At 35.1% G+C, this 17,072-nt stretch overlaps 1 protein-coding gene across 2 annotated transcripts in view; it reads right to left on the reverse strand.

Moving 5' to 3' along the window:
- The window catches only part of Blimp-1 (PR domain zinc finger protein 1), a 53,929-nt gene that overhangs the window by 20,712 nt on the left and 16,145 nt on the right, over nt 1-17,072 (reverse strand). Inside the window, exon 1 of one of the 2 annotated variants that reach the window (XM_068285867.1) lies at nt 1,568-2,283. The exons of the other annotated variant lie outside the window; for it this stretch is intronic. The gene's annotated coding sequence lies outside the window, so the exon portion shown is untranslated. Of the gene's footprint in view, nt 1-1,567; nt 2,284-17,072 lie in introns of those variants that run through there. 2 annotated transcript variants of the gene reach the window in all.

Below are 17,072 nucleotides of genomic sequence, written 5' to 3' on the forward strand. Positions count from 1 at the left end.
TTTTTCTAATGAAATGCCTGTTCCCATCATCATCGTCATCATCATGATGATCATAATCATGATCTTCATCATCTTTGTCGTCTTGGTCATCGTCATACGCTCTTCTATTCATTCTTTCGCCTTTCTCGTTGGAAGCTTTTTAAGACATTTTTCTAGCCTGACAGTAATTAATCACCTTTTATTTTATTCGTTTCGTCTTTTTTCTGTTTTTGTTCCTATCGTTTTTTTTTTTTTTGGTAAGTTAAGAAACAAGTTTATTATATAACCTTTTGCAAGTAATTTAGTATAAGAAAGTCTTTTTTTTTTTTTTTTGTTTTACATACATCCAGCAACAGACCGAGGGAGGAGTGTGAGCAAGAGCAAGAGAGAAAGAGAGATGAACTGTGAGACATCATTTATTTATATTTTTATAATGAATAATGAACAATAAGTGTGAGAATCAGGAACCGAAAAAAATGGAGAAAAAAATAACAAATATCAATTTAGAATTCTAAAAATCATAATGGCCAGCAAATTGAGGAACTTCAGCTTATGATCTTATGTAATTTATTGGTTTTAACAATAGAATCAAGTAATTATAAAAAAAAAAAAGCTACTGAAATCCAATCAAACACAGATTTCAATAATAATAAACCACAAACAAATTTCATACAGAGATGATGGAGCCAAAGAACTTCTTACATAAATGGCCTTAACAAAAGGGCCTTTATTCGTTGTTTCCTGCTTAATTGTCTTTAACATTTTTAAACAAATTGTTGCAAAATCATCATAAAAACATTTTAATTAATCGAAAACAAGGAACAACAAGTCCATGAAAAGGCAGCATAATAATAGTTTTTGATACCAAAGACTTTCTTGAAGTAGAATTAGATTTAGTTTTAAAGTTACATCAATATTTTCCGACTCTTTGAAACTTGGTAAAAATGTTTATAAATAAAGTTCTTAAAAACTTTTTGGAGACATTCAAGAGTTGTTATCTACAAAATTTAGAATAGTTCTTGAAATCTATAGAACATTTGATAAATTAACCGCCACCATTTGGGCAGTGAAAATTCTGGTAATTCTTGTAGCAACTTCTTGTAGCTTTTGCTTTCTTCAACTTTCTTTAGAAGACATTCCCGAAACTTCTGTTCGGGCGGTGTTCAACAAGTATTTTAGGTAGGTCAAGCTTAAGCAAGAAATTTCTCGTCAATCTGCTTGACTTTACTCTCCAGATACATATGGTAACCAACTACTTTTAAGCCCCACTCAATAGATGATAAGAGAATATGAATTTTGAAAAAAGATCTTAATAGAATTTGATTCGATTGTGTTGATCTCTTAAAGTTCTTGGCGCCAAATCATTTGTAGGACTATTTGCATCTTGATGATCTTTGTTTCGATCTTTGTATTGCAACTAACTAACTAATTGAGTGATAAAAACAACAATTTAATAGCTATAATTCCAAAATATTGCAAGTGTATTTTAATGGACTTTTTGGTTTAAGGCTGATCTTATATAAGAAGCTATATCATTATTATCATTAAAGTTTCTACTGAAAGCTTTAATAAATCAAATGATACTTACCATTTTGTTTGTTGTTATTGTTGTTTAAATGCATATCCATATAACTGCCCTTTGGAGTGCGAGTTGTTGCTGCTGGATGGTGTTGGTGATGGTATTGTTGTAGTTGTTGCTGTTGTTTGCTAATTTTATATCCATTACGCAATACTCGTAAATCCCCCCAAAAAAAATAATAATAATGATAACATTCAACCAATTTGTTTTGTTGTTGTTGTTGTTACACTTGAAAGTTGATATACATAACGATTTGATGTATATAAATATTTGAACTTGAAAAAAAATGCACTTTAAAAGAACGAAACTTTATTTTTTTTGTTGAGTTGCTGTCGTTGTTGTTGTTGTTGTTGTAGCAAATCGATATTCTCTACTAATATGTATGTATATACAATATTTGATTTTAAAAGGCAGTCTTATTTGATTTGTCACTTTTGTTGCACCTTTTTCAGCATATGATTTTTAGGTTTTGCTTGCGGTTTTTATTTTGTTGTTTGGTTTTGTTTTTTACGAATATGTTTAATATTAAAATTTGTTGTTTATATGTTTGTTGTGTGTGCTGTGTGTTTGTTTGTTTCGTTTTGATTATTTTGTTGCTTATTTTTTTCTTTCTTTCTTTCTTTCTTTTTGGTATTCTCTGTCTTAGAAGTCGTCGTAACGCGTGCGTCTTAGCCGATCCATGACTCGATCGTTTTGTTGCTTACGGGAAACTGAAATAAAAACCTACGGATGAGTCCGCCGAGGCATTGCGACTTCAATGTCGATGTCGTTAGAGGCTTCTGAGTAGCAGCAGCAGCAGCGCAGTCGACTGCGAGCACCAGACAGATAGACTTTTCACATTACAAAAGCAGAGACCAGAGACAGTCTCTTACTCTGTGGGCTCTTCTCAGCTCTCACACTTACACACACACGCATGGAGAAGATAGAGAGAAAGAGCGTAGCTCAGGTGTCTCAGGTTCTTGATCGTTATTTGTATTTGTGAGAACTTTCATTCAAGGTGAGCGCGCAGGTATCTCACCAATGCTCTCTCTCCCGCACACACACACACACACACAGACCTACTCTCTTTGGCATTGGCATTGGCTTTACCACCAAAAACCAACACTATCAAGGCTCATGGTTTGCTCTTTACCTTTGAGTTCTAAAATGCCTATATAGCCGACTGTTGCTGCTATCGCTGCTTGTGCCTGGCGCTGTCGCCGCCGCTGCCACTGCCACTGCCGCTGCCGCAAATTGAGCATGCGAGCGTAAAATTACAACATTTTTGTTGTAGTCTCTTCTAACAAGTTTAGAATCTTGGCAAGCCAAGCGCGACCAACCATTCAGCAAACCCACCAACAGCAACAACAACAACAACAACACCAACACTTGTTCTCAATTCTCTTAACCCGTTTATAGGCTTCTCTCGCACACACACACACACACACATACACATTTACCTGGTTGCCTGCCTACAGGTGATCGTTCGCACTCTCTCTCCCACCTCTCTAGCGGTGTGTCTCCTTCTCGCTTGCTCTCTCATTCTTTCTCTCTTTTCTCTCTCGCTCTCTGTGTTATAGACAGTTGCATGTAATTGTAATTGGTTCGTCATTTGATTTTTATGTCTCGTTCATGTGTGCTTTGTGTGTGTGTGTGTGTGTGTGAGTGTTTGCTCATTTTGTTTGTTGTTGGCATATTAAATTTCATGATGCTATAATTGCCGATTTGATTGTTAGCAGTTGCTTTGGCTCCTACGGTCAGCCGGTCTAGGGAATAGCCCACTACAAATCCACAAAGTGGGCAGATAAGCAGCGACTCTGAGTCGATTTTAGGAGTGGAAGTGACAGTGTTTTCGGTGACAGGGGGTGGAGGGTGGCAGTTGGTAGTTGGGTCTAAAAATATAACTATCTTCAGCCAGAATCATTAAAATCTTTTATAATGAATAATGTTTGCCTCTCTGTCAAACTTATTAAGTAGTCTTATGGTTTATCTTTGCCTTTTGATTTTAAATACCCTTAATCTCATAATATTGGTGGGGGTAATCGTCCTTTGGTTTTCAAATCAGGAACTTATTCTTGGACATTAACATTTGAGCTGTCTCATGGATAAAGTCTTGGTTTTAAGTGATAAAAGTTAAGATCTTTGCAGGAATGTTAAGATTGAAAAGCTCTAAAGAACATTTACTAACAGACTTGTATTAAAAAAACTAACTACTATGACCCCTAAATAGTTACTTCTTTGGAAATTCAATTCCAATCCCGAAATCTACAAAATTAGAGAATTTTCATGGAACATTTTCAATTTCATCAAAGAAACAAGCAAGAAGCAAAGAACATTTCCTTAAATAATTTCAAATTATAAAATATAGTATAATATATTGCCAGAAATATTGTTAAATTTGGGGAAAAAAAAAAAACAAACTTTAAAGCCAATGACTTTGTAACGACCTGTTGTTAACACATTTGGATAGCCAGTTAGAGGCCAATTACATTCTGTTGCCAACACAAACGACTGAGGCGTTTCTATTACAACATTAATTTCGGTTTTCGGTTGTCGGTATTTGATTTTTATCACAAATTACTTTGCTAGATTTACATAAATTTTATTTCTAAGGGCCTTTAGAACAGAAACAATAATAGAAACAAAGCAAAACCATTATAGGTTCAATAGTGGAAAAGGTAAATACAGACATCTATAGAGACACACACACACGCACACATAGAGAGAGGAAAGAACAACAAAGAGCATTAGCTTAACGAAAACTAATTGCGAATGGGATTTACATAACTAAAATGTAATTAACATGAAGCTAGTAGGCTAGAGAAGAGATTGGATGGGGGCCTCACTTCAATCAATATTTTTAGCTTTCGGTATTAACCTTGAACTTTGCGCACCCAGCAACAAGAAGAAGAGAAGAGGAATGAGACAAAGAGACAATAGGGAAGAGTTAGAAGAGGAGGAGGAGGAGGATGGATTAAAACAGGAAAAAGGCCCAACTGACTAACTGACTGACAGACAGACATTTTCTGACAGATTCTGGACAGACGTACAGCGGATAGGCAAAAAGTCATTAGGCATATTTGCTATCATGGTTCTATAAATAACAATTAAAGCATTAAAAGCCAGACCAAGACAAAACTTTTTTTCCTTTTTCTTTTTGTTGGTTTCTGTTTTTTTTTTTTTTTTCGGCCTAGGCCTGATCATTAGAACCTTTTTTCTTCTACTTCAAGCGGTCGGGTCAATAAATTCTTAAAAAATAAATCAAGCTAGAGAGAAGAGAAGAATTATGTAGAATGAAAAGACAGACACGAGTCGGCAATGAGGCCTGATCATAATAATTTTCATATTATAAAGATAAATCATTATTATTTCTTTCTTGTTGGCTGATCGCTCGATTTGGCCATTTTGGTCGATTGGTCGATGATGAAATCTTTGATTCTGAAAGTTAAAGAAAACAAAATTCCTTTTTTTTTCTATGCCTTCTTCTCTCTTTCCATTTCAAAAAATAAATATACAGATAAAAGTGACTAAGGAATTTGCATAAAACTATTGCGTCTTGACATTGACTAAAGTCAAGTTCGTTTTAGCCATAAATGAAAGTAACAAAAAATGAAATGTGAAACAAAGAAGAAGAAGATAACAAGCCGGAAGCAGCTATGCCAAAATTTCGATACCCTGCTAATTTTGGAACACATTAAGCTAGCTAAATTAAAATAGATCCAATCGATTTTAGGAATTCAAGGCAAGGAATTAAAGACTCACCAGAATCCTTGGCTTAAAATTTCTTAGAAGATAGTAGTTTGATCTTCCAATCAATATAAAAGTTATAGAAGTAAGCACCTTTTAAGAGTTCCGTATTTAATTTCTTTCTGATGTAAGGCAAACACAACAAAAAGGGAAAGTAACCAAAATATGCTTCCTTTCGTTAGGGTATGCAAAAAAAAAAAGCGAAAAAATATTAAATAAATATGAATTTGTTGACCAAATAAGAGAGGCACCAAAAAAAAAAAATACCAAATGCGTTTTAGGCCTAACCAAAAAAAAAGTGTATATAAAATACATGTGTGTGTGTGTGTGTGTGTGTGTGTGTGATTATATTGTTTTTTTTTTTTTTTTGCTTTTGTGTTGTTGTATTATTTAACACCTCAGTTTATAATGTACGTAGAAACATGCGTAAAGCCGGTGCCAGGCATAGCTCGTTCGCTTGCTTGTTCTCACACACATTCACTCTCTCTCTCACACTCACGCACGCACGCACGCACGCAAGCACGCACGCACTCACGCACACTCTCTCTCTCTCTCTCTCTCTCTCTGTGTGTGTTGGCCAACTCATCATCCAACAACAAGTTAAACATTTTGGTTATAGCCCGCTTTTTTATGGCTCACACACAATCATTTCTTCTCTTCGTTTCTTTGCTTTTCCTTTACCTTTACTTTACATTTCATTTAGTTTTTTTAATTTTTTTGGGAGTCAAGTTTTTTTTTCTTTCAACTTGCGGGTTCTTTTTTGGTAAGCAAGTTCAATGACTTCTTGGCAAGACAGAAAGACAAACACATGAAATTTTGGTATGTTTTTTTTTTTTTTTTTGTTACTTTTCGTTTTTGGCTCTTCTTTTCGGTGGTTGTTGCTTGGATTCTTCTTCATTTTTTTTTTTTGGGGGTCTTGGATGTGTTCTTGTTGTTTTCGTTTTTATACGCATTTCGTTTTCATTGCTAGAGTTCATTGGCCAAGGTGTAGAAGAAGAAGAAGCATAAAAAGCAGAAGAAGCATTCACATCTCTTTCTCTCTCTCTCTCTCTCTTTCTCTCCATATATGTAGATATATGTATATATATTCATATATTTCATTATTATTACATTAAACATTTTGAGGTGTTTCTTTTTTTTTTTCAATTTTTTGGTTCTTTTGGTGGATGGAAACTTTCATGTTTGTTCTTTGCGCGGCAAGTTTGTTGCCTAAGTCTTTTGTTTTCGTTTCGGGCGGTTTGTGATTGATTACTTTGGATTAAGCCATACGAATATATATATATATAAATATAGCGTAAATTATTTTGCATGACACTCCACAAAATGAATTATGCGAAATATACACAAAATAGTTAATTTATTGTATAGCCAGATATATATAGGTACATATGTATGTACATAAATATATATGTTTGTATATATCGTCTGGTTCTTTGTGACACGCAACAGGAATAATTGCCATATCCGATATAAGATTTGCATATAATTTTATTCTTTCTCTCTGTTTCTCTCCCTCTCTCTCTCGCACACATGTTTGCAATTAATTTTCTATAATTGTTGGCAATTATGTTTCTTGTTTTACGAATAATTGAGAGAGAAAATCCTCAAGGTTAAAGACATTTACCAGGAAACTGGTTGCCAAATCTTTATATGTACATATATATATACATACATATATATAATAAAACAAATCAAATCTGCATAATAGACTTATAATAATAATGTCAAGGCTTTCTTTATTCAACAGATAAATAAAACTCTGAGGTAATAATGTCTATCAATAAGAAAAGAGACAGAGAGAAAGAGTCATTTGTTAGGTCATAAATGCTGTTGCATAAGTATCATTTTTTTTTTTTTCTCTTTCTGTGACTACGATACAAAATGATCAATTTCTAAACAAGAAATTAATAAACAAATTTAGTGTCAGTTAAATCAGTTAAGAAATGAATAAGGAAGTAAAAGATTCGATGCACACAATAACGACTTAATTTGTTAAAGCCAAAAAATAAATAAAAAACTAAGCAGCATTTTGTGGATTAATGTTTGTGTTTTTTAGAAATATTTATTCATTTAGTCTCATATAAATCACAGTGTCGAGTTATTGGATCAATCAGTCAGACGTTGAATTTATTGTCGTTCCTCAATGTCAGCCCGAACACGAAGAAGATTTCTTTTCAACACAAAGTTCAAAGTTTTTAAAGAACAAATATATTTAAAAACACAGGTATTAGATTTATTGTGTGTTTTCAATCTTAATTTAATAAATTTGAATATACTATTCAAATATTCATAGGGTTTTAATGAAATGCGAGCGAGTTTCATATTTAGTTTGGTTTCATTTATATTTTCATTTCAAAAAGGTAGTAGGACATAAGTTTAGAAAGAGATGCTACAAAGATTTAATACAAGATCTACAAAAGTGTAAACTAGAATGTCTTTAGATGCTATCTCTCTCTCTCTCTCTCTCTCTTTTTCTTTATTTTTGCTGCTGTCCGAATTGATTGAATTGTGTATTGAAGAGATTTGATTTGGGCCAGCAAAATTTGCTGGGGTAATTTATAGTTTAGATATCAACCGACATCATGTTAAAGGCCTTTCAATCAAAAAGCCTCGAAACTCTTAAGGTCAGAAAATAGAAAGGACCAAAAGAAACCGCAAAGAAAAAACTTAACCTAAATTCAAGTTAAGAATCGGTTGTTTAGCTGTTGCTGCTGCTGTTTCTATTTCTGCTGTTGTTGCTGCTGTTGCATTTGTCCAAATCTGTCTGGGAAAATGTTTGTTTTGTGCATATAATGGTCACTCATCAAAGTTTCTGCTGCTGTTGCTGCCACTACCGCATAGATGCAGCCGCAGCCAGTGCCACTTGTTGCAGCAACAACAACAACAACAACAACAATCTCTCAACTTCTATCTCTAGCTGCAAAAGATCTTTGCCATCAATTACTGAAGGAGTTGAAGTTTTGGCTTCTCCCAGTGGGTAAGTAGTGCAAAAAATACCAAATGATGATCATCATGATAACGATGATGATGATGATAATGATAATGATAATGTGAATAGAACTGGGAATTGAAGTTGAAGTTGAAGCTGAAGTTTGCCCACGCCAAAATAAAAAGAAGGTGTTAAATACACGAGCGTATTTTGCGGTAAAAGCTCTCACCGCACATAAACACACACACACACGGGAAGAAGGAGGAATGGGAGTAGGGGAGGGGACTAAAAAGAGGCAAAGAAAGACTTAGCTCAGCTTCTTTCTTTTGCTGTTGTTGTTGTTGCTGCTGCTACTGCTGTTGCTGTTGCTGTTCTTGTGTTATCTATGTGCCAAACCTGATTTACTTCATGATTATGTTTGAAAAATTAGGTTAGGAGCAATGAACTTGGCGGTTATATTTTGCGCGCAGAAGCTGGAGAGACTGGAGACAAACAACAACAACAACAACAGAAAGAGACAGAGAGAGGGAGAGAGAGAGAGAGAGAGAGAGAGAGATGGCAGACGGACACGTTGAGAAAGAGAATGTTTTGTTCTTATTGTTATTTGGCCTCTGTTTGTCTTACTAATAGACACCTGTACAGGTCAACTTCAAACTGAAGCGTCAGAAAAAAAAAACTCCCACTAATAAACGAAAATTTTCAAAGCTTCGATTCCCGATGAATGGCATGGAATTTTACCACACCCCGGCCAACCGTTCCCATCCCTCCACCAATACTTCCCACTCCCACTCTTCCCTTGTCGTCACACTCTTTGTCGCTGTCTCCACTGTCCCCCCTCTTGGCAAGGCTTTGCAATGAAATGAAAAATGTGTGCTAAGCCAATGACCGACAGAAAAGCAACAACAACAACAACAGTCACACACAAACACACACACACCGCGAACAACACTCGGTTAACTGTTAAACATGAATACATGTATTCGCAAAAGAAGTAAAAGAGTTTGCTGGACGAGAAGACAAGTGAGGCAGGCAGACAGGCAGAAAGACAGACTTGGGTAAGTGCTTTGGCTCTCCGTGTCTTTCTTCTTTGCCTTTCTTCAAGTGTTTGTCAATCCGATCCGCCATTCAACCCACCAACCAACCAACCAGCCAGCCAGCCAACCAACCAACCAGCCAGCCAGTTAGCCTATGTCTCAGTTTGTTGTTCCGTTCTTTGGGAATTGTTATGATTACCCTACACACACACCACACACACACACACACATACAGCTGAAAGTAGTAGACACATTTCGCTTAAATGATCTACATTTCTGCTTTAACCGTAATTAAAACAATTCTAATGCAATGCCAGATTCTAACGGTTAAATGCTGCTTAACAGAATTGCAATGAAATGATGCAGGGAAAAAATATTCTCAAGTTACACTAAAGTCAACATTCATTTAAACTTTCAAGTACTACAATAGAATCCTTTCTACTCATAAGGTTGTAACTTTTAGGATAATCAAAAAGTAGCCAGTTCAAAGATATTCAACAGATTGAAGTAAAATGATGGGAATCAAGAGAATGCGGGAAATTCATTGAAAACACATAAATCTCAAGTCCAGGCTTTTTTATGTGAGCTCTAGGATGTCTCCCTTTCTCTACCTTACGGGTACACATTTACATGTGGATAGATAGATGGATAAACAGTAATTGGAAGTAAAGATAGTTAGCTGGATATTCATAAAAACATAAATATATGAAGTTAAAACTAAGTATATTCACCATGCAATCATGAACTTTTCCATCCTGAATGAACAAAAACAATCAAAGACTTTCACACTCATGAAATATCCTCCCTCTTCCTTGAACCTTTGAACTATTTGTAATCATAGAATACATTAATAACAATATCAACAGCCAAGAATACAAACAATGACTCTAAAGTTACATAAGAAGTTTGCATAGTTCGACTAATATAAATTATTAAATTGAAATTATTATTAGATGTTTTTTTTTTGTAGTAGTAGTAGAACCTACTTGAAAACTTCATAAATTGAAGACTTAAGATAGACAAACAACTATGTATGTATGTTCCATTGTATCTAAACCATTAAGTAAGCATGAATCATGCATAGGACATTTACTTTTATCTAATTGCTTGCCCAGTGCCCAGCCGAGACAATTCAAAAGACAAAGGTTTAAGCTCAACTTTTCAAATAATATATCTTGTCCTTTTGAGTTAAAACAGAAACAAATATTATCCACACCATACCAAATCAAAATCTGGAAAACCAGCTTAAAAAAAGTAACGCAAAAATAAGAAATAGCTATTAACTCTCTTTTACTTAATTTTACGTATTTAAATTCTTGGAAATTCTCCTTTTAATCACTACTATTTCTGGCATTTGAAATTGGTTGTTGTTGCTGCTGTCGTTTGGCAAGAATTGATTGAGAAGTGATTAAAAATAGACACAACCCACAATATGATTCATTATTATCTATGAAGACTTTAAAGATCTTTTCATTTTCAAGCAACTTTAACTTGTTCTCTGACAAAAAAAAAAAAAAAGAAAAAATACATGTATTCGCCGCTGGCATTAGCCAAAAATCAAACAACAACAACAAAAAAACTGTAAAATCGGCAAAGACAAAATATTTAGAAAAAAAAAAAAAAAACGAAAGAAAAATAAAGCAAACTGTAACAATGAACTCTTAAGCTGTTGTCGCTCTTGTTTTTTTAGTTGTGCCGCAGCAACTAATACTGATTGATGATCGATGCGAAATTGGATATAGGTAGAGATTGGCTGACTGAGTATGTGCCTATTTATCAACTGAAAGTATCTCTGATTTTTTTTTTTTTTTTTTAATGGAGTGACACTTTATGCCATTTCGTATATAATTAAGAACTAGAGACCGTTAGGTTAACACACATTGAAGGGGCGAAGGATGGCATATCCTGCGGCTCCCACGACATGGATTTCACATAATAATTATATATACCGCGATCGAGCGGAGCGTTAACTGTAAAACGGTAGATGAGAACAAAAGGATTCTTCTTTCAACCACCAAAAAAAAAAAACGAACACAGAAGGATCTGTCTCACCCTCCACGCATACGCACACGCACACACACACATTGAGCACCTGATGTCTGATATCAAAAGCCAGAACAGTTATAAATGCAACATGAGGTATGGAAGTGGAGGTGGAAATCTCTCTTAGGTTGCCCCTTCTACGCGATGAGCCGAGCGCATCTGTCGTAAAGAAAAGAAATAATAATAATAATAATAATGATGATGAAAAAAAAAAAAAATACAAGAAAGGAAAGAAAAGGAAAATTTCCCAAACGGCGCGAAAATTCTCAATTTTTTATTCTTTTTTATGGCTGTTGGTTCGAAGGGTTTGTTTCCCTAATAATTATGTAATTTTAGATCATCTCAATACGTAACTGAAGAGGAAGTGTCATGGTCCTTTCGATTGCCATTTGGATTCCCATCCGGAAATCACAGCCACAGAGCCACACAGTTCAATATGTTGGCCCAATGAAAAGTGCATGAAATGAAAAGGATGTGTGACCTCTTTTCTAGCGGAACTAGTGACCTATTTCTTCTACAAAGTCTTCCTAGTAGTAAGATTTTTATTGAAGCTATTATTTCCTCATGCTTACCGAAAAAAAAAACACCTAAATTTCCAAGTCTCCGAGTGTTTTTTTTTCGCTGTGTTTTTCATGTCCTTTGTTTAGATTTCATTTGATTTACAAGCCCAGCCGATTTCCATGTAAAACATTTGGTCAGCAAATTATGCAATTTTTTCCTTCTGGCCTGCCTCATTCTCACTTCAACACTCAGGTCAGGTTTCTTGCCTCGACGACCCTGAGAGATGAGATCCTTCTTTTGTCTTTCATTTGTGTGTTTTTTTCTTGTTTCTTTTTTTTTGACACGCGCATTTTGCGGCATAAATAAGAGACATAAAAACGTTTCAAGGATGAGTCCTGAATTACCATCACCAATCACTTTCTCTGTTGTTTCGTGTCCATATCTTTGTCGTTTTTCTTTTTTTTTTTCTGCTCGGTTCATTGTGGTCATAATATTTTTTTTCGTTTGGCACAACAATAAAAAGAAAAGGAAATTACTTAGGCTTAGGTAAAAGGCAACGGAGAGCCCGAAATTAGCTGACATCTTTATTTGATGTTACATCATCGAACGAAACTACTCAATGGCCATTTGACTTTGCACACAGTTAAGTTTTCTATGTATATACAGTTAGTTTCTCAGCAGAGGAAAGAACATTTTCATACTCCGTAAGACCACTAAAACAAGTTACTGACTAGTTTTTGTTTACTAAATACAAGCACATTTCTTAAAACTAAACGAAATTGGATTAACATTGAATAGAAATTCTAAGTACAGATTTGTAGAAGAAACTTATTAAAATAAAGAACTTTATAAATTAAAAGAAAGTTTCTTCAACATACAAATTTTAATAGGACAAACTTACAAATAGATTGTGAAGCTTCCACTTTCGAAAATAATGTGTGGAATTCTTAAGAAACTAAAAAGGATTCACGTTTAGAGTAAATCTACATATTTGTAAGACCTAACGGTGTTTTTTTTTCGTTTTCGTTTTGTTTTTGTTCTTGTTGAAGCCTTTTCATCCGTCAGCTGCTCTTGTCATAATTGATATAACCCTTCATTCAGTCCTACATTCTTCGACAACTATTCTATAACTCTGTGCTCGTCGGCCAACTGTTATCACATCTTGCCATATAAATGAACAGTTAGACGACGATCATCATGATGATGATGATGGCGTCGGCAGGCTGTTGCTGCTTTGCATTTACAGTTATGCAACATAAACGCCGCCAACACGACAATGCATCCTTTTCCCCGTTTTTTTTCTTCTTCCATTTTGTTGCTGCTGTTGCTGTTGTTGTATTATTATTTTGACATAATACCCAAGCAGAGGCTAAGACAGCAACGCCAAAGCAGAGGTAAGCGAAACTCGTTTCCTGACTGAGGAAATTTAAATAATGAAAGAAAAGACAGCAGCAGAGGCAGCAAGAAAAACCGCTATGACAGAGGCTTCTAATAGTTGATGGCTCTGTTCCTTTCCATTTCTCAAAAAAGCAAAGTGGCAAGAAAACCGAGGGATGGGAGGAGAGAGAGACAGTGAGGTTCCGCCTCTGACGCCTACTACATACGTTGGATAGAAGAATCCTCGACACATGCTGCCACAACAACAACAACAACAATAGAACAATAAACCTGAGAAACGACCAAGAGGAAGGGAGAGAGAAAGAGATAGAGAGTGGGAATTAGAGACAAACAACAACAAATCGAACAATTTTTACCGTAATCCTTTCATTTTTGGTGATCCGCTTGAGAAGAACATTTTATTTTATTTTCATTCTACCGAAAATGAGATTGAAGAAGCCTGACGACGACAACAACGGCAACGGCAAAGGCAACGGCGACGGCGACGGCGACTCCTGTGATTGAGCAAGGCAAAGGATTAGGGCATATGACGAATAAGTATCCCTACCTGCTCAAACGGGAATTGAAGAAGGATCACACAAGGATATGAGTTTTGGTTTATTTGAATATCACACGAAACGTCAGCGGCAGCGGCAGCAGCAGGTAAAACCTTTCCTACAAGATCCTGTCAGGTGCCAGTGAACAGTGGCAACAGCAGGCAAGGGTTGCTTCAACAATTTCATTTCATTTCATTTCTGTTGCGTGTTTTTTCTTTCTTTCTTTCTTTCTCTTTTTTCCCCTTTTTTGATTGAGGTAACTATTAGGCGAAAAGTGGGAAAATTGATATTTTCATTTCCTTACACAACAATTTCAAGTCCCTTTGGCATCTCTTTTGAATAGTCCCATATGTTCGCTCAAGGAAGACAGGAAATCAGCGGGTAGAAAGTGCTTAGCGATGCCAAAGTAGTAAGTAGTAGTAGTAGTAGTAGTAGTAAAACATTAGAAAAGGAAATGAAAATTGTTTAATTAAAGCAAGGTCATGCTGTAAGGGTCATAAAGCCATAAAATTGCCCCTTTTGTCTCGGTGTTTTGTGTGCTGCTGCTGCCGGTCAAAGGGTTTTCAAACGGGGTGTGGCAATTAGTTTCCCTTAGTTCTACGTATTTCTATTCCTTGTTATCCTATCTCATTTAAATTTGAGGAATTTTCTTTAGAAATTTTTCCCAAAAGTTTTTGCCATTTATGTACGAAAAGACATCGACGCGCCCACTGACTGAAAGAAGAAGTTTGTTGCTTAAGTCTTTCGATCGAGCAGAACGTTTTTTTTTTCTTCGAGAGAGCTCCCTGCCTGAGTTCATTGAACGCATGAAAATTGTATAAATGTAATGAAAACACCAACAACAACGAAACGAATCAAAGTTACCCATTGAGTAGATCGAAGTGAACTACATAAACAAGACTCTCGAATCGAAAAGATGCCTTTGAGTTTTAGTTATATTCATATAAAATAAAACAATGTATAGAAAACATTTGTTTTTGTTTCACTATCAAGCATAGTTTCACGTATTTTTGTCCATATAGCAATTGCCTTCTCTTAATACAATCAAGTAAGATGTGGCTATTCAAATAAATTCTGTTGTTAGTTATAGATAAGTTCTTTAGAAGCTTTTGCAGACTTCTCATACAGCAGATGAGATTGTTATGTTCATTATATTAAATCATTTAAAATGTAACATGAATGTAGTCTTCTGCTTAGTTACTCCACCCAGTTAAGGTCTATCACTCCCTCATTTCAAAGGGTATACTAATACATACATATGTATGTACATATGTATGTGCCTAATATAAAGAACACTTACAATTTATGCCCAGTTGCCGGCACAAGAGCTTGAAGCTGCCGTTCAGTCAGTCAGTCAGTCAGCCAGCCCCACTGGGTCCCCTCGTCTGCCCTAACCCCAAACCCTCTGCACGCACTGCCCAAAAAATAAAAACGAAAAAAAAAAACCTGGCTATAAAAGTTTGTTGACCTTCTCTGTATGAGTTTCGTTAGCCAGCAAGCAAAATGAAATGGAAAAGAGAACTCTCTCGGCTGCGGGCTCTTGACTTCAATTTTGTGTTTTTTCGTTGGGTTTGGGGGTTGGGGGAATTTTTGTTGCCGTTGTCGTTGCTGTTGTTGTTGTTGGTTAAAAAGTGAAGTGATTCACTTGCTTACATACAGTAGCCAGGCAATGGCTGGCTGCCGGATCGTTCAGAACTTCTACTTATTTTCGCATTTTCATTAAATTATGTCGAATGAGTTGGGTAAATAACAAAAATAACATTTTGAACAAAGGCAGCCCCCTTTGGAGATTTCCGTTTGAGTTTGAGTTTGTAAGATTGCGTTCGTTTGGGTTTTTGGGTAGGTGTGTCTGTCAATCTGTCAATCTGAGCTGTTATGGTAGCCAACAAATACGCAAATACAATCGAAGGGTGTTTATGACTGAGTGAGAGGATAGCTGCCGGTCTTTTGCTTTCTTTTGTGCGAAAACAAAACAAAACAAAACAACAACATCGACTCATTATGACTTTGGCAATTTCGTCTAACATTTTTCGTATACCAGTGTCTTTAGGTTATGTCTGCAAGGTGGACTCCGGATGAAAAATGTTGATATTGATCGACAAAAACTCAAATTGTAGTTAAGATTTTGTTGTCTAATCGATCACAAGGGTAGAGACAATTAAAATTCACCCCGGCAACACGAAAATGTATTGTATAAGCAGCAGTTAATGACACATCAAGAAGGAAGAGTGAGAAATGACAACTTAACAAGTGGAAATTTATAGAATTACTGATTGACTGCTTTGTTTGACAGAAACTTAAGACATTTTGATTCTTAACCAATCAGTTCAGTTCTAAGTATATAAAGTTGAGATAAAGATGAACAAAGAAACAAACAGAGGCATTAGATTCTTACAATTGATGTAGTTATAATTTCCAACTGGTTCAAGTGTTAGGTAACTTTAAAAGAATAAAACAATTCAATTGATTTACAATATCGAACATAAACATTGGGATAACTTAATCTATGTACTAGATTCTCTATAGAAGAATCTATTTTAACTTATCTAAAAAGATTTTTAATTTAGTATACAGTAAATCAACTAATATCGGCCTAAAGCCATAAACTTTATGAACTTTGATTATTTCAAAACGTTTTGAGAGGAAGCTGAGGAACTAAAATAAAAAGAAAAACCAAAACGTTTAACAAATTGTTTATCTAATCAAATGTGGGACAAGGCTGGCAAATTGTGCAGATTTTTGATGTGCATGTGCTTGGTAATTAATCAAAATTTGAAATTAAAAGCAATACATTTAATTTTATTGATTAATGTTAGGTGGGGGAGGTGGGAGGAGAAATCTATTCAATAAACTAATCGTTTTCAATTTTATCGGGCTTGTACGCTAATTTCTTATTAAAATTCATATCGTCAAAGTTTTGCAATAAACTTAATTTAATAGATTGAATTTATATTTGTCAAGACAATAGATAAAAACTAAAAGTTAAGTAGTTAAGGTGTGACAAAATGCAAAATGGAAACCATTTTAAACGATTTAGTCAATTTAAACCTGTTGCTTCACTTAATCTTAATCTCATTAAATGACAAAAGAAAATTCAATCACTTTAGTTCAGTGAATCTCACAGTCTTCTCACTCACTCACTCACTCAGTCAGTCAGTCAGTCGATCGTTTGTTTAATCGATCAGCCTACACAATTTATGCTAATTGTGTGTGTGTGTGTGTGTGTGTGTGTTTGTGAGTGTGTCTAGATCGAAACGATTGAATGATTTATGATCGATGAAACTGATTTTTATATTTTTAAGTTAAAATTTGAAGTTTTGCCAATTTTTTAAAGTTAACACACGACA

This window comes from Drosophila tropicalis, unplaced genomic scaffold, assembly GCF_018151085.1.
Source record: "Drosophila tropicalis isolate 14030-0801.00 unplaced genomic scaffold, ASM1815108v1 contig_443, whole genome shotgun sequence".
NCBI classification, from domain to species: domain Eukaryota; kingdom Metazoa; phylum Arthropoda; class Insecta; order Diptera; family Drosophilidae; genus Drosophila; species Drosophila tropicalis.